Here is a 22,108-nt window from a genome sequence, read left to right as displayed (position 1 = left end):
CCTCACGGGTCTCAGTGCAGGGCAAGGTGGCAGCTGTCCTCACCCCAGGCTGGCGACACCCCGCACGTTGGGTAGGCAACGCACCAGGAGCGCCTTGTCCACCATTAATCCAGGTACTGAGCTCGTCCTGGTGCTGAGGTTGCAACCCCATGGGGGTCACCCATCCATCACAGATTCGCTTTGTCCAGGGTCCCACAAATGTGCAGCTGGCTCTGGGTGGAATTTGCCTCATAAGCTGCTGTGAAGACTCCGTGACTGACCCACATAAAGTACTCAGCGTAATGCCTGACACTTATTTAGGGCTTAGTAACATTGGCCATTCTTGTCGCTATTATCATGATTACTGGTATATGCTGGCACCTGGCTAAACTCTTTTCATCTCATTTAATCCTCACGACCACCTGCTGGTTTATCCCCATCTTGAGGCCCCCAGAGGTGAGGTCATCTGCCCAAGAACTTACAGCATCTAAGAAGCAGAGCTAGAAGTCAGTTCCAGCGGGATCAGTCTGGGGTGAGAGTAGGTGGGGGTCTCTGTAAAAGCCTGGACTTTACTATCTTGTTTGGAATCCAGATGGGATTCATGAGGCTCTAGAAGTTAAGGGATTTGTCCTGGTCCTGCAGCAAGTTCCTCCCTCCAGTCCAGGCTCTACCTGTTGCCCCTTCCTAGATGTTTAAGCTCCCAGAGCCTAAGGGGGATGGGAGGCAGGGGGCATTGACCCCTGGTGGGAGGGAAAAGGGTTGGAGGCCGCAAGTGAGCAGAAGGCCAGGCAGGGCTGGCAGAAAAGAAGAGTCAGGGCAGGAGCCGGCTCCTTGCTGAGCTGCCTTCCTGGAACAGCAAGGAGGCTCTGGTCACAGCACAGAGGCAGGGTGTGAGCCTGCAGGAAGTGACGGCTGACATTCTAGAGGGTGGGCGGCCCCAAGGTGATGGCTTCAGCCTGGGAGGGACAAGGGGTCACAGAGACCTCAGCAGCCCACATGGAGAGGGAGGGCAGGCCCAGGGAGGAGGGACGTGACTGGACACTGAGTGATGCAGATAGGCTCACTTTTCCGTTTGGAGAAACTTCCAGCGAGGTATTTAAATGTGCCGTGGAGGGACAGCACCAGGAGAGACCAGCTCTTGCTCTGAGGCAGTGGAACCGGCTCGTGATTAGAGTCTGAGGTCCTGATTCTACCCCCTCCAGGTTTGCTGAGTCTTCCGGAGACCGCTGGGCCCCTCGGTGTTTCCATCTGTGAAGTGGGAAGGGTGGACGCCGGTTCCCAGGGTCCCTCTACTCTGATTGTCTCTGATGTTCACGTATAATTGGAGTCTGACTTCACCTGTGATCCCGTCGTGTGGGTGACAAAGGAGGGTTCGTTCTCGGGGCCTGGGAGGTCTGGGCTGAGCAGGCAGGGCTGGCCGAGGTGTGGAAGGACAGCCTGGGGTGGTATTTGCCCTGGCCCCTGAGATCTGGGCTGAGTTCTGCTCTTCCCATGGGATTTACCCGAAGCCCAGTCGCCACACATCCTGGCCGCCTGGGTTGTGGCTGGGGAAGCAGGTCACAATAGGCAGCAGGTGAGTCTGTGTGTGGCGTGGGGGGCATGTGTGCAGTCCCAGCTGCGGAAGCAGAGGGCCTCTGGCTGCAGGCCACCCTCACTTCGGTCTCAGGGAAGTGTGGCCAGCAGCAGGTCCAGTGGCTGCTCTAGGGAGCCCAGGTGCCAGGCCCAGCTCTGCCACTGAGCATTTGGTGACCTCGATCAAGTCCCTTCGTGTATCTGGGCCTCTCATCCCTGTGCGTAGAATGGGAACCTTGGACCTAGATCATCTCCTGGGCCCTGGCTCTGAGCCCTAAAATCTGAAGATCCTGGATTCTGCACTTATCTTTTCTGGCCTCAGTTTTCTCATCCGTGAATGGGAACACGTGTGTGGAGGAGCCCAGAAGAGGATGCCAACCCTCTCTTCTGTGTGCACAGCCTATGTATCTGGCTTGGTCCCCCACCAGGTCTCTGAAGCAGGCTGGACCGGGCCAGTGGCCCATTTTACAGATGGGAAAATTCACGAGGGCTCTGTGGAGCTCTTGTGGCTGAAGGGGAGGGCTGAGAAATTATGGCCTAGGAACTCTGGCTCTGGGGCCCTCAGGGAGCTGGGAGGAGGGAAGAGGCCCCATCCTCAGTGCAAGCCCTTTCCAGGATGTTGGAACTGCGCCTGGCTAAGGGCTTAGTTGGAGTGTCGGGGATGAGCACCCCCGTCGGGAACCCAAAGGAGAGTGAAGAAAGCCCTGGAAGCATGTGGCCAAAGGATCTCATCAATCTGGAGGCTGGGGAAACTGCCTGGCAGGTCCTGAAGATCAGGGAGCTCTCTGATTTGGTAGGGAGGGAGGGGGAGGGGAGGAAAGAGGAGGGAGGGAAGGGGGTGAGTAGGGAGGGAAGAGGGTGTCTCAGTCTCTACTTGGTGGGCAAGAAATAAGACTTTCTGTTTTACAGTCTTATGTCAGTCTCCTAGGTCTTATTCCAAGGCTCTGTTCTGCTGGGGGTGATGGAATATTTCTGTCCCCTTCTAGCTCTCTCCCCACCCCACCACTTGGAGTTTTACCCAGTGCCAAGCTGTCTGGTTGAGGGTTGGAGCTCTGATCTACAAAGATTGTTGCCCTCTTGTCCCCCTATTTTAAGAGTTAGAAGGCCTGGCGTCAAATCCTATCTTTGCCGTGTACTTGCTCTGTGACCTTGAGCCAGCGACTTCCTCTGTCTGAGCCTTTGTTTCCCGATCTCTGAAATGGCAACAGCAATAGTACTTACTGCACAGAGTTGTTCTGAGGATTAGATGAGATAACCCACTACCCAGCCTTCTCTTCCTCTTTCCCTGTGTTGGCAGGATCACCAAGACCCCTTCATGGTGATTGACCTGGGCATGCTGGCCCGCCGCCATCAGGTCATCCGCCAGGCCCTGCCTCGGGTCTCACCCTTCTATGTGGTGAAATGCAACAGCAGCCCCTGGGTGCTGCGTGACCTGGCCACCCTGGGCACTGGCTTCGACTGTGCCAGCCAGGTGAGCCTGGGCCCAAGGCCAATTGTCTCATTCACGGGCCTGACACTTCCTGGGAAGAAAAGGCCAGTTGCCAGGGGTCCTGGAGTGAGGACTGCAGCACCTTGAACAGGGGAGGACACTTATAATCCTCAATTGTTTGGGAAGGAATAAATGAATGAAATATGGGTGTGGTCAACCTCCTCCTGGTCCACGTGACTAAGGCAGACAGCCTGAGCCAATGAGTGGAAGCACAAGCTTGAAGCCACAGAACCCATTCCTGTCTTGGCACAGCCATTTCACCTGAGCCTCAGTTCCTTCCTCTTGAAAATGGCGCCAACTCTACTTTCCTTAGAAGAGTCTAGAAGCTTAAAGAGCACAATTTGTGCTCAGCGCACTGCATAGTAGGGGTTCAGTCAAGGGCAACCCCTTTTACTCATGCCCAGGCTTCCTGTCCCCAAAGAGTAAAGGGCAGTGAGGCAGCCCCCTGCTCTGGCTGTTACCCATGCCAGGTGGAGCTGGAGCAGGGGCTGGGCCTGGGCGTGGCCCCCTCTCGTATCATCTATGCCAACCCCTGCAAGCCTGTCTCGCACATCTAGTATGCTGCCCGCCATGGGGTGCGGTTCCTGACCTTCAACAGTGAGGGGGAGCTAATCAAGGTGGCCCAGCACCACCCTGAGGCCAGGTGAGACCAGTGAAGGAGGGGCGGTGCAAACAGGTGGAGACAGGTAGAGCAAGGGACCTCAAGCCTGGGACCCTAACAGATGGAGTTGGGCTGCAGGAACCAGATGAAGGTGGTCCCATACGGTGACTGGCACAGACCCAAGCAGCAAAGTACAAGAATTTGGGTCAGTGGCCCGATGCCTTCCCTGGTACACATTGGTGCTAAATAAACGTTGCCTGTGTCTGCATAGACACTAGGCAGAGCCTAGCATTAGGCGGTCTGGCATTAGGCGACATCCTGGAAAAGGCATGGAGTTGGGGAGACCAGGGCTCACATTTCAGTTTCATTTGTCACATGCTGTGTGATCTTGGGAAAGTTATTTAACATCTCTGATCCTGTAACGTGGAGACCTATGGAAGGTGTATTTATAATTTTATCCTTTTCCTGCTTTTTCTTGCCTGGGCAGAAGTCTGTAAGTAGTGAGTGTGTCCACTCCCTGGGACTCCATGGCTGGACAGTCCAGAGGAACTAGGCGGGGGTGGGTGGGAAGCTGGAGGGAGGTTGGGTCGGGGGCATCGGGGCTCATGTGCCTAAGAACCCCTGGCATCCTTTGCACCCCTCTCCCAGGCTGGTCCTCCAGCTGTGGACCCAGGACAGTGAGAGCATCTTGCCCTGAGCGCCAAGTTTGGGGCCAACCTGGAGGTGTGTGAACATATGCTGAAGTCCGCCAGAGACCTGGGGTTGGCGGTGGCTGGAACCAGGTGAACGCACTGGCTTTCCCTGCCTGGGAGGCAGGAGTCCTGGCTTCCACTGTCGATCCCAGCTTATTGGACACCCTCCGGTCAGCTGAGGCCCCTCTGGACCTCGTGATGCTCCATCTGTGCTCAGCGAAGAACCTGGATCTTATCTGGGATTGGGGGGGGCAAAGGAGGCACAGGCCCTGGGTGCAAAATTTAAGGGGATGTTAAAACACTTAGTACTCTAGATAAATAACATTTTAATACAATATTTGAAAAAATAAAAAATAATGCAAAAAAATTCATAATGAGGAAAATATCAAAATTTTAACTGAAGACAGGACTGGCATTTCTGATTTTTCCTTTTGCTTCAGGGTTCAATTACTATTACCAATCTTGTCTTTATTTACATTATTTATTTATTCATTTAATATTTATGTATGTGTGTATGTACGTATTTATTTTGGCTGCACCGGGTCTTTGCTATGGCATGCGGGATCTTCGTTGCAGCACGCAGATCTTTAGCTGCAGCATGTGGGCTTCTTAGTTGCAGTATGCATGCAGGATCTAGTTCCCCGACCAGGGATCAATCCCGGGCCCCCTGCTTTGGGAGCACAGAGTCTTACCCACTGGACCACCAGGGAAGTCCCTATTTACATTTTTAATGTTTTATTCATTAGTGATGTTTCTGAATCAATGTTGCTCTTTACAACGATCGCGTTAAATGTTCTTTATCTGGATTCCTTAGTGTTGTGGCACCCCCTGGACTTTTGCACTGGCCTCACCCTACCCAGCCCTGATTGGTTCCGCAGCCCGCCCTGCCCTCCAGCATGGGGATTCGGGGTTCTGAGCACACTCCTTCCAAGGTGGAAGAGAAAGGGAGCCCCTGCAATGAGGCACTGGGAGGGGCCTGCTAAGAGAGGTGACCGCCACCCAAACGTGAGCGCCCCAACTCAAGGATGACCATGTGTCAGTGTTTCTGACCCTGTCTGTCTTCCTATTGACCCTTGCTTTTTCACATGTGTTTCTCTACATGTCACTCGACGTGTGTTCAGCTTCCACGAGGGCTCAAGATGCCAGGCACCCCATAGCTTCACGCAGGCCATCACCAACTGCCGGCGCGTGTTTGAGATGGGCTGCGGGGTCAGGCATGACATGAGTCTCCTGGACACCGGAGGGGGCTTCCCTGGAGAGGAGGGCTCTGACTCTAAGTTTGAGGAGGTGAGAGGGGAGTGTGAGAGGGAGCCAGGTGTCCCAGCCTGGGTTTAGGGGACAGAGTGTGTGTGTTTGGGGAGCTCGTGGAACTGTGAGTTGTATGCGCGTATATAGCTGGGATTTGTCTGACTATACTTACACAGCCTGTGTGCATATATGAGCACGTGCATATCTGGCTCCGTGTCTTTCTTTAGACATGTCAGTTGCTATCCCCGGTTAAGCTACAGTCAGGTAGAAATTTGCTGTCCCTGAGACCCAGGGAACATTTCATCTTCACTGACTGTGTATTAATTTAAATGGTTCCAGATTCAGACATCTCAGGGTGCTATGTGCTATGTGCCCTTGGACAAGTTACTTCCCCACTCTGGGCCACAGTTTCTACCTGTTTCCTCCCTAGTAAAATGGCACACAGCTCTCACACAGCTGTCATGGGAATGAAGGGAGACGACACAGGTAAAGCTCCCACAGAGGGACAGGCCACATTAGGCTCTGGGTCCACCCCTGCAGATGGTGGGAGTGATCAACACCGCACTGGCCCAGGACTTTCCCTAGGGGAGAGGCGTCGAGGTCATCGCAGAGCCGGCCGCTTCTACGCAGCACCTGTCTGCATGATCGCTGTCAATGTGATTGCCAGGAAGGCTGTGCTGGAGCCCGGTGGGTGGGCAGGGCACCATCCAGGCGTTCCCCGGCCCTCAGGGGAGAGGATGGGCAGGGAGTCTGGGCTCCAACTCTGGGCGGTTAATTAGCAGGAAACAAGCTTCAAACTGGGTCTAGGAATGAACCTGTTAGTATCACTATTTTGTTGTTCTGAAATAGACTGGGAGGTGAGAACCAAGACAAAGGGTCTTCATTATTCCTAAGTAGCCAATGGATTTATATTGTGTTTATGGGGGTAAAGTTACAAAACACAGCCCATGAGGTTCACAGACACCATCGTGCTGGTGTGCACCTTAAATTCATCCAGCAGGCATTTTCTAACAGGTGCAAATTCTTATACCAAAAATATAGTGAGTAAATACAAATTCTTACCACAAATATAAGAAGGCACTCTCGTTGTTGTCATGGCCTGAAGGTTAAGGGTGACATCTATAGGGTAATGGTAAACCTTTGACAATTGAGGTTAAGCACCACAGGGGAGGTTTTTGATTGTTATTTTTGCAGCAGGGTGGGTGGGTTTGCTTTTCTCACAGTGAGCTAACCAGAAACTCCATTTCATGATGAGATGGAGAATAGATGTCTCCCGCTGGCTTGGTGCTTTTACTCTCTGTGGCTGTATGATAATTGACATGTAAATATTTATAACCTGCTTTAGTCTCCTCCCTTATCCTTTCTGACAAATGATCGGTCCACAGCTTTGTAATCCCTGAGGCACTTGTGTCAGCCAGTTGCCATTTCTTCACAAAATGTCTCATTAAAGATTATTGTGATAGGAAGCATTTGATTTCAAGCCGTCATTTAACAGAAGTCTAAGTATTAGGGGCTTATAATTATTATTTTTAAAATTTATATCTTTATTATGGTAAGGGGTAACGTGTGTGTGTGTGTGTGTGTGTGTGTGTGTGTGTGTGTGTGTGTGTGTTTTGGCTGACCCACATGGCATACGGGATCTTAGTTACCGGATCAGGGATTGAACCCATGCCCCCTGCAGTGGAAGCGCAGAGTCTTAACCACTGATCCGCCAGGGAAGTCCCTAGGGGCCTGTTATTTTTATTTCCACAATAACAAGAGATGCCAATTATTAAGTATCTGTTATGTGTGAAAAACATATTTTCTCTCATTTCTGCTCCACAACCCTGTGAAATAATTTAGGGGCATTCCCATTTTACAGGGAGAGATAGTGAGGCTCAGAGAGAGGAAGTAACTTGTCTGAGGCAGCACAGCTAGCTAGTGGTGCAGCTGGACCTGGGTCTGTCTGATTCAAACACTGGTGCACTTGGATTTGTACTACATGCCAAGCAGAGTTGGGCTCTTGACCTTAGGGATGTCTTGACTACCTCTCGTGACCAACTAATTTAGGGACAACTGGGGCTGTGGCTACAGGAGATGGGATCGGTGACGGCAGCTAAGAAAGCAGGGGGGGGATGGTGGGAAGTACACCGAGGAGGGGGCAGAAAAAACAATATTCAGAAAGATCTGGGCATATAAATGCCCAAATGTTATGAAATGCTCCAAATGTTAAAAGAGATCAGCACAAAATCCTGAGTTTAGATTCAAGAAAGCAGTGTTCTAAGAACAGATGAAGAGTGGTTGTGAAGAAACTGGCTTGGTAGTAGGTCCTGTCCAAAGGATCTGGGGGTCATAGGCGACCACCAGCTCAGCATGCATCAGGAGTATGATGGAGCTGGAGAGAGCTGCCACACGCTTACTTCGGTAACATCAATAGAGGCAGAAAGTTTAGATGGAGGGAGGTGACAATTGTGCTGTACCCTGTGCTTGTCAGAGTTGGGCACTGTTTTTGTTCTAATCAGGTTATGTAAGACATGGAAATAACTGTCACGAAGGAGAGGTTATTACTCACAAGTTTCCTCTGGAGAAACCAGAGGCATGGCAGGCCACACAGGGCCACAAGGGGAAGGACCGGAGTGGTTCAGCGGGCAGAAGGACAAAGGGGAAAGCCAGGCCAGAGCCTCTACTGTAGTTTTCAAGGATAGGAGTGGGTGAGGCAGGGTGAGCTGGATTGGCAGGTGTGGGACTGGCTAGTTTGAGCAATTTCAGCGGGTTGTGGGGATAAGGACTGCCCTGGGGCCGCTAGCCAGAGGTAGTGCCTCAAGTTCTGGGAGCTCCATCTAGGAGGCAGTTTGCGGTATGGACACTGAATTGGTTGGCTTGCACAGGAAAGGCGCTCTTGTAAGGCAGTCGTTTGCTATCTCTAGGAATTAACCAGCCCGGGGAGGAGCAGTCTCTCCAAGGTCAGCAAGGCCCCAGATGCCAAAGCATGGGAACATGTAGTTTACACAGGCACCGCTTTGAGGAAGGAAACTGACAAATTAGCACATCACTGAGGAGCAACCATGATGGAATTAGGTCGTGAAGAGGCCTTTGCCCCCAGATTTTTTTGTTTTGTTTTGTTTTCTTTTGCGATACGGGGGCCTCTCACTGTTGTGGCCTCTCCCGTCGCGGAGCACAGACTCCAGACGCGCAGGCTCAGCGGCCATGGCTCACGGGCCCAGCCGCTCCACGGCATGTGGGATCTTCCCAGACCGGGGCACGAACCCGTGTCCCCTGCATCGGCAGGCGGACTCTCAACCACTGCACCACCAGGGAATTCCTGCCCCCAGTTTTGACTCATGCAGCAGGGGCTCAGGGAACCTGGTCTAAGGTGAGGGCAGAGTACCTGAGACCTGCGGCCTGGGGACAAATCTCAGACCTGCCACAGTCTCCTGTGTGACTTCTGACGAGACTCAGTTTTCTCAGCTGTAAACCAGGGCTCATTGTACCTGCTCAGGGTGTAGTTACAGGTTAAATAGCTTAATACATGTAGAGAGCTTGGAACAATGTCTGGGCTATATCTCATGGTATGTGAATTAGATTATTCTTATGAGGAGAGGAGGAAAAGGGGCAACACCCTGATGCGGGGAGCAGAGGGGCAGTGGGAGAGCAGAGGACAGGCCCCAACCATGCATGGGTTCAGAGAAGGCTCCTGGAGCAGGGAACAGGGGTTATCCAGCGCTGGTCAGAGGGTCAGGCCTCCCCCAAGGGTGCTGGGCTCAGGTGTTGAGGGTCAGCAGTGAGACCTAGCTGAGCACAGCTCGGTCCTGCCATCTGTCTGCTCTCAGGAGGCTACTGGAAGCCGCTGTTCTATCTCAACAACGGCCACTACGGCACATTCTGCATTTTTCCAGGGAGCCTGAACCCAGGATGCCCATTGTGGTGAAGGTAAGGAGAACTTTTTGTGGCTCTGGAACCTCCCAGACTCTGAGACCCCCTAGTCCAGCCCTCTTTGGGCAGGGCTCCCTGCTGCCAGGGGGAGAGGCGAGAGATCTCAGATGATCGGTGGCTTGACAGATTGTCACACCTCGTGCATGTACCAGGATGTGTACGTGTGTCTATGCGTATTGGTGTGTGTGTGTGCCTTCTGTGTGTGTGCCTTTCTCTGTGTGGGCCTGTCGATTTACACCTGTGCAGAAAGGGGGGTGTCCAGGTCCAGGGGTCTGTGGAGGGGTGTGTGTGCAGCTGTTTGGCTGTTTGTGTTTCCCTGTGCATTTCTCTGTGTCGCTATGTTTGTGGTTCCAGAGTCCTTGAATCTTGGAGATGCAGGAGACTTAGGAAGTAGAGATTCTCAAACTTTGCTTCACATTAGAATCATCTGGGAAACTTTCAAATACTCCATATGCCCAGACCATGCCACAGACCATTGATATCGGAACTTCTCATGGGTTGGGACCCTGACGTGATCCTCAGGCGTTTGCAGTGCAGCCAGGTTTGAGTCCCGGTATTTTGAGTGATCATTAAATAAAATCTTCCCACTTTATAAATGGGAAAACTGAGGTCCCATCTGTGTCTGCACTTGTGAACTGGCAGGGCAGGAGTGTGTCTCTAGAGCAGAAGCTCCATGAGGGCAGGGCCAAGAACAGTGCCTGGCACACAGGGACCACTCAGGAATTGGTCAGAGGGGGTGAATGACAGAGTCTTTGCTGGTACCTTCCCTCTGGTGCCCTGGGGGCATGCCCTGCAGGCTGGGGAGTGAAGGGGGGGTGTCTTCCTTCTCTGATCCCCACCCCCCCACCACCATGTCCCTGCAGGACCTCCGCCCCAAGCTGCCCCTCTTCTCTTGCACCCTCTACAGCCCCACGTGCAATGCCTTTGACAAGCTCTTCTTGAAGGAGGTGCAGCTGCCCAAGCTGGATGTGGGCGACTGGCTGGCCTTCCCCTCCATGGGCGCCTACATGTCCACCATGAGCTCCGCCTTCAGTGGCTTCCCTCTCCCCTCCCATCTGCTGCGCCACGGGACCCGAACTCAGGTGTCTGGAGGGAGGTGGAAAGGGGCTGGGCAGTGAGGGGCTCTCACCAGCATCTGAACTTGGCAAGGGGAGCTGGTGGCTGAGCTCTGGGGTCCCAGGCCCTGGAAATACCCTACTCCCCCGACTGGCCCCAGCAAAGCCCAAGATGTCTGGCTGACCTTTGACACTGGCCTCTGCCTGTGGGGGTGACCCTGTTACAGCCTCTCCACAGGTAAATCCAAGGTAGCCCACCTGGGCAGTTCTGACAGCCCTGATGCGTAGATGCCCTTGTGGGCAGAATCAGGCAGCCCTGTGTCCCCAGGTGACCCTCAGCCCCTTCGCTGAGGTGCCCCCACCCCACTTGGCTCTGACCATCTGCAGCTGCCCTCCGGGCTCCCTCCTCAGGTGTCCCTTCCCCACCAGCTCCAGGCTCCCTCACAGCCCTGCCCCAGGATCCCCTCTACCCAACCTAGGGTTTGCCTCCTTAGGTAGCAGAGGGGGCCCTAGAACACCCCTTTACTGGCACATTCCTTCCACAGGAGCCTGCTGGAGACTGCACTGTAGGCTGAGACAAGGCCAGGATGGAGAGGCTTCCGACACCTCGGTGCGCCCACGGGGGGATGCTTGGGGGCAGGGATCTGGGGTGAGGAGTAGCGTGGAGGAAACAGAGGTTTGGGTGCCTCTGAAATGATGGGCAACCTAAGGTTCAAAACTGTCTTCTGGGCTTCCCTGGTGGCGCAGTGGTTGAGAGTCCACCTGCCAATGCGGGGGACATGGGTTCGTGCCCCGGTCCGCGGGGATCCCGCGTGCCGCGGCGCGGCTGGGCCCGTGGGCCATGGCCGCCGGGCCTGCGCGTCCGGAGCCTGTGCTCCGCAACGGGAGAGGCCACAGCGGTGAGAGGCCCGCGTAACGCAAACAAACAAACAAACAAAAACCTGTCTTCTCCCTAAGTGGGCCTGAAGCCTAGGGTAGCTCTTCCGGGAGGCTGATCCTGGCCTGCCTGCTCCTAACCCGCTAGACCCTGGGGTGGGGCAGGGAGAGGAACCTGCGCTATTACAAGAGTGCCCCCTGGAGGCCATGCCCTGGAATGTGAGGCAACCTGCATTGACCAGCACCTTGCGACGCTTTGGTCCTTCCTTTCCTCCAGTTAGTGACCCCTGCGTTGTTCCAGAAAGGTTTACGTGAACCATAGGCACTCACCCTAGTGGAGAGAGCAGGGGCATTGGAGTCAGACAGGTCTGGAGGGGATCCAGGCTCCACCACATCCTGGCAGTGTGGTCAGAGCCTCAGTCTCCCCATCTGTGAAGTGAGGGTGAGATTAGCATTCCCCTGGCAGGGCTGTTGAGAGGATGAAGCCAGATAATGCAAATCCTCATTCAAGGTCAGTTCATGTTCACCTGCCTCTGGCTGCCCTGATCCTGGCCCTGGCCTGCTCAGAGGCCACCCCTGCCCCCACGGTCTGGCCATCCTCAGGGAGCATGCACACAGCATCTGGCCACACAGCTAATGAGCCATGTGGGTGCCTCAGACCTGACCTTGGCCTTAAGAAACGCCCAAGTTGGGAGGTTGTATGGACAAGGTGTGGATACAGCTGACTCCAAAGCGGGGCAGATGCTACTGCATGTCCCCTGGGCACACTAAAACTTTAAAAACAACAACATTTGGGGAGTTGTGAGCTCAAAAAGACAATGTATCCTGCAGGGAAGGATGATGACAGAGGTAGGGGTTGGGACACATCGGGATGACCAGTCACCTTGCTGCAGCGAGGGAAGGGGAGAGAGGGCCCCAGAGGCCAAAGTCACCCACCTTCTGTGTCCTGTGTCCTTTTTTAAGCTTCGCCTGATAAGACAAGACATTCTCTGATCTCCAGCTTCTGCAAAGGGTCCTCCCCATCCACCAGAATCAGCCTTACCAACCTTGCTGCTGCCTCCCCAGCCCGGCCAAGACCAGAGGAATCTTCCGGCATCTTTGGGCTACAGAGATTTCCCCTCCAGACATCTGAGGAGAAGGGAAGGGTATCTGCATGTGCCACCCAAAGAATCCAGAGGGTTCATGCAGCCTTTGGGTTACGTGTTATCCATTGGTCTCCTCCAAGAGCCTGAAAATTGGGAGTGGAAACGTCTACCCTTACCTCCCCAGAGATACCTGGAAGTACAACTATGAGTGCGCTTTAGGGAAAAAATAAAGTTGTATTCAGTTGCAAGAGATGTTGGCGTGTTTTGTGTTTTGCCTTCTGGGTGCTGTACTGTGTGACTGTGGATATTCATCCATCCGTCCACCCATCTGTCCATCAATCCACCCATCTGTCCATCAATCCATCTATCCATCCATCCATCCATCCATCCATCCATCTATCCACCCATCCATCCATCCATCCACCCATCCATCCATCCATCCATCCATCCATCTATCCATCCATCCATTCATCCATCCATCCATCCATCCATCTATCCATCCATCCATCCATCCATCCATCCATCCATCCATCCATCCATCCATCCATCCATCTATCCATCCATCCATCCATCCATCCATCCATCCATCCATCTATCCACCCATCCATCCATCCATCCATCCATAAAATAAAATGCGAGGGCCTAGACTGTGTCTGGCACAGGTGACACGTGATGAACAAGATGGACAAAAATCCAAGTTCATGGAGCTAAACTTCCAGTTGGAAAAAGAGTATAAGCAAACACATAAATCAATGATAAAATGAAGTGGAAGCAATAAGTGCTGTGAAGAAAAATAAAGCAAGCAAGGGGACAGTGAGTGATGGAAGACAGTGCTACTTTAGGTAGAGGGGCCTGGGAGGCCTCTCTGAGGATGTAGCAGGTGGGCAGAGACCTGAAGGGACCGTGTGGTTAGCTGAGTTAGAGAGTTCCAGGCACTGGAAGCAGCAAGTCCAAAGCCAGGGATGGAGGGTGTTTCCCCAAAGGCAAGAAGCCCTGTGTGGGTGAGCAGAGTGAGTGAGGGGAGGTGTTGGGAAATGAGGCAGGAGGAGGGTCAGGGGCTGATCTTGTCAAACCTCAGATAAGTCAGGGATTGGACTTTCTTCTGAGGTGGGGTAAGGCGGGGAAGGGGGAGGGGGAGGCCCTGGCAAGTTTGAGCAGGTGAATGCGGTGAGAGGATGAAGAGAGAACTTGAGGGGTTCCTGCCCGTCCTGGGAAATGACGGTGGTCACAGTACAGGGGGTGAGAGGTGCCAGGTTCAGCACAGGCTGCAAAGGTCAAGTCGAGAGAATTTTTGAGGGGTCAGATGTGGGGTAAGAGGCAAAGAGAAGAGTCAAGGACAAATCCAGGGCTTTAGGCTGAAGCTGCCGGTACACAAAGGGAGATGCAGGGGAGGAGAAACAGGTTAGGAGGGGTTAAAATGGAGAGTTCAGTTTCGGAAAGGTCAGGTTTGAGACGCCCGTTCAATCTCCAAATGGAGTCAGATACAAGCATTGGACTTCAGGGCAGAGGTCAGGACGGCAGATATGAACGTGGATGGGGCGCGGTCCACACTGGATGGACTTTACATTCCTGGGGCCGCCCAGCCCTGCCAGGAAGTGAGCATACAGAGAGAAGACACAAGGCACGGGAACTGAGAGGAGAAACATTCCAAGAAGGCGGGAGCCCTCGGCTGCGTCAAATACTGCCCAGAGGTGGGTGAGGTGAGGGCTGAGAACGGCATCGGGAAAACGGAGGTCATTGGTGATTTTAACCAGCGGGTTTCAAAGCCAAGGAAGGTTGGTGGAAGTGGAGTCCAGAGAGGATGGTGGAGAGGGTGGAGCGTGGTCACCTCTTCCGGGGAGTTAGTTGCGCGGTAAGGGGAACAGGAAACGGGAGGGTAGCTGGAAGAGGCGCCCCGTAGAGTCAAGGAGGGGTTTGATTTAAGATGAGAGATATTATGGCTTGTTTGTAGGCTCACAGGGATGACCGACAGAGGGGAAGATAAGATGCAGAAGAGAGAAGCGACAGCGGCAGAGCAAAGTCCTTGGGTGGGTGGGAGGGGCTGGCGTCCTGGGGGCGGGGGCTGGGGGAAGGTGCGCCCAGATGGGAGCTCCTGCCGCACCTCCGCGGGGACAAGCAGGTCGCTGGGAGAACGCAGAGCTCTCTCCTGATTGTTTCTTTCTTAGCGGAGTAAGAAGCAAAATCATAGTGGAGAGCAAGGAGGCAGGAGAGGGTCCTGGTGTTTTTAGGAGAGGGCCGAGTGGAAACGTCACAACGCGCGTGGAAGGGTGAATGGACCAATGAAATGGGTGGGATTGCCAGCACAGGTGCCCACTCGAGTTTTGTGGGGATCCATTTAGAATGAAGCCTGTCATCCGTTGTGTTTTGTCTTCAGCCACAGTGGGCACCTGTGCTACCGGTGCAGGTGCAGAACGGGGGGTGGGGTGGGGAGGGGGAGGGGTGAGCCAAGGGAGGTGGAGACAGCTTGGAGAATGAGTGCTCCCGGGGGGTCTCTGCAGGTCCAGGCTCCATACGCAGTCCTCAGAGCCTTCTCCTGAGAGCACATGCTGTCCTTCCACAGCCTTTACCTGCTGGAGACTCATAATGACCCAGTGAGCTTATAATGCCCCCACGTTAGAGAAGCAAACCCTGCGGTCGCCTAGCCAGTAAGTGGCAGAGCTGGGATTTGACTTTAAACGTAGTTCAGTCTTCTCCCTTTAGGGCAGCAGGGGTATGCACACTGTGTTTAAGAAAGTCTTGCTTTCAGAGGCATATGAAAAGCTGCTCAGCATCACTGTTAGAGAAATGCAAATCAAAACTACAATGAGGTATCACCTCACACCAGTTACAATGGGCATCATCAGAAAATCTACAAACAACAAATGCTGGAGAGGGTGTGGAGAAAAGGGAACCCTCTTGCACTGCTGGTGGGAATGTAAATTGATACAGCCACTATGGAGGTTCCTTAAAAAACTAGAACTAGTAATGCCATATGACTGAGCAATCCCACTACTGGGCATATACCCAGAGAAAACCATAATTCAAAAAGACACATGCACCCCAGTATTCATTGCAGCACTATTTACAATAGCCAGGTTATGGAAGCAACCTAAATGTCCACTGACAGACGAGTGGATAAAGAAGATGTGGTACATATATACAATGGAGTATTACTCAGCCTTAAAAAGGAATGAAATTGGGTCATTAGTAGAGACATGGATGGACCTAGAGACTGTCATACAGAGTGAAGTAAGTCAGAAAGAGAAAAACAAATATCATATATTAACATATATATGTGTAATCTAGAAAAAGGGTACAGATGAACCGGCTTGCAAGGCAGAAATAGAGACCCAGATGTAGAGAACAAACGCATGGACACCAAGGGGGGAAAGTGAGGCGGGGGGAATGAATTGGGAGATTGGGATTGACATATATACACTAATATGTATAAAATGGATGACTAATAAAAGCCTTCTGTATAAAAAAAAAAGAGAGAGAGAGAAAAAGAAAGTCTTGCTTTCACCCAGATGGTGAAAAAAACCAAGCTTGGCTGTTGGGAGGTTGAACTTCAGGTGTTCCGTGCAGTGGCCCAGGCTTTGTCATGGTTCAACCATAGTGACTTGCTGCCACCCATTGGCCACTATCAGTATTGCATCCAAGCAGAACCTACATCGCATTTGCTCAGCTAAGGATTCAGTGTCTGGGTCCAGAAATGCCCTTGTTGGAGCTTCCCTGGTGGCGCAGTGGTTGAGAATCTGCCTGCCAATGCAGGGAACACGGGCTCGAGCCCTGGTCTTGCCGCGGAGCAACTAGGCCCATGAACCACAACTACTGAGCCTGCACGTCTGGAGCCTGTGCTCTGCAACAAGAGAGGCCACAAGAGTGGCCCCAGCTTGCCACAACGAAGACCCAACACAGCCATAAATTAATTAATTAATTTAAAAAAAAAATGCCCTGTTGAAAAGGGCTATAGAGGAGTTCTCTTCCCCCTTTGACAAATGAGGAGAGAGAAGTCCAGAGAGATGACTTTAAAAAGCCATCTGCACCCGCCTACTCCATCCACTCAGTTGCTCATTCATTCAATAAATATTCATTGAACACCTCTGTGCCAGGCGCTGGGATTCAGCAGAGATCATTGCTGTTGTAGAGCTGACATTCCATGGGGGGGACAGGGAGGACAGGTACCAATCAGGTAAATAAACCAGGTAATGCTAGATTGTGATGGGTGATGTGAAGGAATTAGAGTGACTGGAGAGGGTGGTGGGAGGTGACATTTGAGGAGAGACCTGATGACTGGGAGGGTTTGGGAAAGATGCTCCAGGAGGAGGGAACAGCACTGCAAAGGTTCTGAGGCTGTGAAAGGTGTGGGCAGGTTCCAGAATGGGTGGAGCCCACCAACACCCCAGCCCACGGCTGTCTCTGTAGAACGAGTAGAAGTGGGAGCAGAACTTTCTAGAAGGAGGGTCATGCCATTGACCTTCACTCAATCAGTCCACAGCCTTGATCAGCACCCATCTCACTCACACAGCTGACCACTCTCTCCTGGAAACTCTCTCTTCTCTTGGTTTGTATGATACCAACCTCTGGTGGTAGGAAAAGCTATGATTATTCTCCTGTGAAAATTAAAGCTTAATGATCAACATAGAGAAGTTTCTGGTTTGAAGGAAGCCACTGCCATGTCAAAAGCTAGAGCAGGAAATACTGGCATGTGGAGTCAAAGGTCAAGGTCGACATTTCTGGGCTCTGGGACAGGAGCATGTAGAGGAGAATTGGTGGAGATGTAATCAGTCTTGCTCGTAGCTGTTGCCGTGTTATAAGTGTGTTTGTGGATCTGTTTGCTGCTAATTTGTGAGCCATTCTTGGCAAAAAAAATATGAATATTTATAAGCTTATATATATAATATGAGTAAGCTTTACTCAAATCCTATGAGTGGTGTTCCAAGAAATAATAAGTTTTGGAAGCAAAACAAGTCCCTAATTTGGTAATTTCACCATGTTACTCGAATACTACCCAATTATGTTAGCTGGTATTTTCCAGTGTTTGAATGTTTGCTCTAGGCTATAGTTCTCTGTAAAGCAAAATTGTTCATTACTAAAAAGAGGAAAGTGGGTTTCCCTGGTGGCACAGTGGTTGAGAGTCCGCCTGCCGATGCAGGGGATACGAGTTCGTGCCCCGGTCCGGGAAGATCCCACGTGCTGCGGAGCAGCTGGGCCCGTGAGCCATGGCCGCTGAGCCTGCACGTCCGGAGCCTGTGCTCCGCAACAGGAGAGGCCACGACAGCGAGAGGCCCGCGTACCGCGAAAAAAAAAAAAAAGAGGAAAGTTATATGAAGTAACATGTACCTAATACCCAGCTTGAAGATGTGTTTGAACACACTCAGTTCAACCAGCATCAGTGCAAAATGAAACCAGTTCCTCCACACCAGAAATATTTATCATAAAAACAAAAGATCAAGGGCAATTAATACTTTGTGTTTTAAATTTTCATTTTAAGACTCTTTTAAGTAGTAAGCATTTATGATATCAATTTTTTAATGACTTTTATTTGGCATTTATGTTAAGTTAATGTTTCCCCTTTTTAATTTTAAAAAATATTTTATTTATTTTTGGCTGCACTGGGTCTTCATTGCTGTGCGTGGGCTTTCTCTAGTTGCAGTGAGCAGGGGCTACTCTTCGTTGCGGTGCGTGGGCTTCTCATTGCGGTGGCTTCTCTTGTTGCAGATCACGGGCTCTAGGCGTGCAAGCTCAGTAGTTGAAGCATGCAGGCCCTAAAGTGCGCAGGCTTCAGTAGTTGTGGTACGTGGGCTCAGTAGTTGTAGCGCAGGGGCTTAGTTGCTTCGCGGCACGTGGGATCTTCCTGGACCAGGGATCGAACCTGTGTTCCCTGCATTGGCAGACGGATTCTTAACCACTGCACCACCAGGGAAGCCCCCTAATTTTTTTTGAATGATCAAGCATCTATACGAGGTAGAGGTCATTGTTACATGTTACTGAAATACAGTAGTCCCCCCTTATTCAAGGGCGATATGTTCCTAGACCCCCAGTGGATGCCTGAAATTGTGGAGAGTACTGAGCCCTGTACGTACTATGTTTTTCCTATCCATACATACCTATGATAAAGTTTAATTTATAAAGTAGGCACAGTAGATTAACACCAACTAAATAGAACAATTATAATATACTGTAATGAAAGTTATGTGAATGTGGTCTCTCTCTTTCTCAAAATATCTTATTGCTCAAATTTCATGCCTTTTCCATCTTAACTAAGCACTTATCTTGCACTGTGGCCATAACTTTTGCACTTTGAGGTGTGACATTCAAACTAGTATGAATTTCTTTTTTCTTCTTCACCATTTCAGGGATAGAAAATTTATTCTTACCATAGATCTTAGCAACCTCAGCATTTTTTCATTCCCTATAAGTTAGGACTTTCGCTTAAAGGAAGGACTTTACAGCTTCTGTTTGGCATATCTGAATTGCCAGTATCACTACTCTTGGGCTTTGTGGCCCTTATTAAGTAAGAATAAGGGTTATTTGAACACAAGCACCAAGATACTACAGTCAATCTGATAACTGATGGATACTCAATGACTCATGGGCAGGATTACACTGACAAAGGGATGATTCACGTTTCCTGTGGGATGGAGTGGGACAGCTAGAGATTTCATCACGCTACTCAGAATGGCGCTCAATTTGAAACTTATGAATTGTTTCTGGAATTTTCCATTTAATATTTTTGGACCATGGTTGACTGTGGGTAACTGAAACTGTGGGAAGCAAAACCATGGATATGTGGGGGTTGGGGGATTACTATATACCATCCTGTCATATAATGGCTCGTAATAATAATAAACCATGCATCTATAATCCTGATTTTTTAAACAGGAAACCTCTGAAATGTTTAGTATAACCCTCTTACAGAAAAATTTTCACTGTTTATTATTATGGTCAATCATTATTTTTCCAAAACCCATAAAGTGTTGGGGAAAATACAGAATAATGTATGATTTCAGGAATTCCTGAGAATTTCCTGGGATTCTGACATCTCATACCCAAATCCCAAAGAATACCTGTTGGGAATTTGGAAATGCTCTTTGAAGTTTTACCTCTGTAACATCTCTGGACTCTGCATCCCATCCCATCCCCAAGGCCGCTGCTCTGATCATCAGACCTTTGTCATCTCTTCCGACCTTGTGAGTCAGACTCCAGACTCCTCCAGCCCATCCTCCACGCTGCAGAGGGATCTTTCTGAGGCAAAAACTCAGCCTGTCATTCGGCTGCGAAATCCAACCCTGGCCCCCCAATTCCTTCACCAGTGTTTCTCAAAATGCATCTTGGGACAGTGGTTACATAAAAACATCTGGCAGTTTCTAATAAGTGGTGGTTTAGGTAGCTTCATTCAGAGATTCAGAATCTCTGGGAGTTGAAGCCTAAAAATCTTCATCCACATCTTCTGAATGATTTCTTTAAATCCTTTTTATGGTGAAATACAACATGAATACAGAAGCCACATAAAACAAAGGTACAGATTAGTGAACCATAATTAGGCAAACTCCCCTATAACCACCACCCCTGTCTGAAGGCAAATCCTTGCCCCCCACCGCAGAAACTCTCCGCATGCCCCCTGCCTAATAACCCCTTCCCACCTCCACCCCCAAGAGCAACCAGCAGCCTGACTTTCACTTTGCCTGTTTTTTGCCTATTTTAATGTCATTAAATTTTGTTTAATCCTTGGTTCTCTTTCCATCTTTTTTTTTTTTTTCCTTCTTGTAATTCATTTGCTAATGAAACCAGATCATTTGTCTTACAGAGTTTCCCACAGTCATTGCTAATTGCATCCCCATGGTGAAGGTAGCATATTCCTCTCTCTCTGAATTTCCTGTTAATTGGTAACTGGATCCAGAGACTTAATCAGATTCATATTTCTTTTTCTTTTTCTGACAGGCCTACTATTATAGGTGATGTGTGTTCATCATCAGGGGCTCATGACTATGTTTTCACTTTCTCATCTTGTACATTTCCCACCCCAGATCTGAAATCAGCCCCGATATCTGGGGTAAATACCTAGGAGCAGAATTGTTAGTTCGTATGCCAGAAAAATGTTTAACTTTCTAAGAAGCTGTTAGTCTTCTCGGGTGGTGTACTTATTTACACTCCCATTAGCAATGTATGAAAGCTCTAGTTGCTCTAAATCCTCACCAGGATTTAGTATGTGAATCTTATTTTAGCCATTCTAGTGGTATGAAATGTTATTTCATTGTGGATTCAGTTTGGAGTTTCCTAACAACCAATGATGTCGAACACCTTTTCATGTGCTTATTGGCCATTTGTATATCTTCTTTTGTGAAACGTGTTCTGTGTATATATTCTATATGTGTCAATTGAGTCAAACTGGTTAACTACTTTGTCCGAATCGTCTATACCTTTACCGATTTTGTTTGTTTATTTGTTTGATTGAGTTTCTGAAAAAAGTGTGTTAAAATCTCCAGCTGTGGTGGTATGTTTGTCTATTTCTCTTTTAGTCTCAACAACTTTTGCTTTATGTATTTTTAAGCTGTGTTACTTGGTGCATACAAATTTAGAATTATAACATCTTCCCACTGAACTGGACTTTTATTGTTATAAAACATCTGTCTTTATTTCTAGTAATACTTTCTGTCTTAAGCTTATTTTGTCTGGTATTATTATAGTGACACTAGTTTTTCTTTAAAGTAGTTTGAATGGTATACCTTTTTTCATCCTTTTGTTTCTGTGTGTATATATATATATATATATATATATATATATATATATTTTTTTTTTTTTTTTTTTTTTTTTATTGTACACGGGCCTCTCACTGCTGTGGCCTCCCCCACTGCAGAGCACAGGCTCTGGACGCACAGGCCCAGCGGCCATGACTCACGGGCCCAGCCGCTCCGCGGCACATGGGATCCTCCCGGACCAGGGCACGAACCTGCGCCCCCTGCATTGGCAGGCGGACCCCCAACCACTGTGCCACCAGGGAAGCCCTGTGTTTTTACATTTTTAAAGTGTTTCTTATAAATGAATATAATTGGGCTTTTAAGAAATCCATTTTAATGATATCTTTTAGTCAGTTTGTTTAAACCATGTGTATTTAATGTAATTACTGATAGAGTTGGATTAAGGTCTACCATTTGCTACTTGTTTTTCTGTCTCATCTGTTCTTTGTTCATTTATTCACCCACTGTTTTCTTCTTTTGGATAATCAAGTCATTTTTATTATTTCATTTTTTTTCCTTTATTAGGTTCTAGTTATACATTTTTATAAAATTCTTTCAGTAGTTACTATAGAGATTTAAATATGCATCTTGGACCTATTACTGTATGTCTTACTTCAAGCTGCTATAACAAAATACCATAAACTGATTGGCTTAAACAACAGAAATTTATTTCTCACAGTTTGGGTGGCTGGGAAGTCCAAAATCAGGGCACCAGCATGATTGGGTTCTGGTGAGAGTCCTCTTCCTGGTTTGCAGACAGCTGTCTTCTTGCTGTGTCCTAGCATGGCAGAGAGAGGAAGCAAGCTCCATTGCCCCTCTTCTTCTTTTTTTTTTAAATTAATTGATTTATTTAATTCATTTATTTTTCACTGCGTTGGG

The 22,108-nt window shown here is 49.8% G+C and overlaps 1 pseudogene; it reads left to right on the top strand.

The window, feature by feature from the left end:
• Positions 1 to 11,118, top strand: part of LOC109550364 (antizyme inhibitor 2-like) — a 42,518-nt pseudogene extending 31,400 nt beyond the window's left edge.
• Positions 11,119 to 22,108: the final 10,990 nt, after the last annotated feature.

This window comes from Tursiops truncatus, chromosome 1 (assembly GCF_011762595.2).
Source record: "Tursiops truncatus isolate mTurTru1 chromosome 1, mTurTru1.mat.Y, whole genome shotgun sequence".
Lineage (NCBI taxonomy): Eukaryota > Metazoa > Chordata > Mammalia > Artiodactyla > Delphinidae > Tursiops > Tursiops truncatus.
The sequence above is the reverse complement of the archived record's forward strand: the minus strand, read 5'-3'. Positions and strand labels throughout refer to the sequence as shown.